This window comes from Acanthisitta chloris, unplaced genomic scaffold (assembly GCF_000695815.1).
Source record: "Acanthisitta chloris isolate BGI_N310 unplaced genomic scaffold, ASM69581v1 scaffold834, whole genome shotgun sequence".
Taxonomy (NCBI): Eukaryota; Metazoa; Chordata; class Aves; order Passeriformes; family Acanthisittidae; genus Acanthisitta; species Acanthisitta chloris.
The window spans coordinates 17,584-18,077 of NW_008669621.1; the positions used below are offsets into that span (position 1 = coordinate 17,584).

Sequence of the window (494 nt, forward strand, 5' to 3'; positions counted from 1 at the left end):
TTATTGCTTCAAAATAGGCATCTTAAACCATTTAACAGTACTGAAAGAAATGCAGGTAGCACTTGACTCTCAGGGCAGCACTTACAGCTTAGCCTGGTTTAGGTTATTTGGCACTTTTAAAATGCAAAAATGAGTCCTTTATTCCTTTTACTTGTAAATCAGAGTCTCATTATGGATAATCTGGAGTTTGGGAGCACTTGCTTTATAACCTTAGCTCTGCCACTGATTCCTCTGTGGCCCTGGAAGTTTCTTGTTCCCTGTACCCACCTTCCCATCCTCCCAGTAGATCTGATATTTGCACTCCAGGAGGTTGGATATTGTTGAATTTGGGAATTAAAAGCATCAAATAATGTGGATCACATCACATGAAGGAAAGAGATATAAGGAGGGTGGGATTTAACTCCTTTTTCTCCATGGAAGTTATTTTGCAGTCTAGCAGAGTGTGCCATGTGCTCACACCAATCCATTGGTGTGCTGGAGGGCCAACACCTGAT

General features: G+C 41.5%; 1 protein-coding gene across 1 annotated transcript in view; it reads left to right on the forward strand.

Moving 5' to 3' along the window:
* ZC3H18 (zinc finger CCCH-type containing 18) overlaps positions 1 to 494 on the forward strand; it is a 45,579-nt gene that overhangs the window by 10,019 nt on the left and 35,066 nt on the right. The gene's annotated exons all lie outside the window — the stretch shown is intronic.